We start from the raw sequence: 633 nt of genomic DNA on the forward strand, positions 1-633 counted from the left end.
AGAGCTTTCTTCAAGAAGACAGTGAGTTGATTATGATATTCAAGTCCTATGTTGATGTGTGAAATAATGAAAACATATTTTTCTATTGACCAAATAATAGCTCTTTGTGAAGTGGTTACTGATGGCTCAGCAATTTATTATTATGTAGAATAAATAAGTCCGTAGCTTTCAAATGAAGACTTTGACCTTTTGATATATACATATACATATGTATATATAGAAATTCATAAATATATAGGTGAAATTTGGATAAAGCTAACATTGAGATTAAGAATGTTATTTCTCTATATCATAACAATAAGTATTGTAGAAATGGTGAATCTATCTAAGAAAAGGAAGGCTCTTTCACATTCCCCATGAATCAGTTATATTCATGGAATCTGAGCAGAACTTTCAAGATACTCTATTAGGCTGCAGTAAGGGAGAAAATACACTAAAAGGAGGCTGCATTGTGGTATGTAGATTCAGAAAATCTTGGTTCTGCTTCTGATTCACTAAAGCCAATAGAATTCTACAGAAACCGATTAATTCTCTGAGGTTTCTTTTTCTGCAATATGAGGTGCATGGAACTGCTGCCATTTAATGTCTGCTTTAGATCTGCAACTCTGTGAGACTGCTGTTTGACTGAATCAA

Source organism: Hipposideros armiger, unplaced genomic scaffold (assembly GCF_001890085.2).
Source record: "Hipposideros armiger isolate ML-2016 unplaced genomic scaffold, ASM189008v1 scaffold_233, whole genome shotgun sequence".
NCBI classification, from domain to species: Eukaryota; Metazoa; Chordata; class Mammalia; order Chiroptera; family Hipposideridae; genus Hipposideros; species Hipposideros armiger.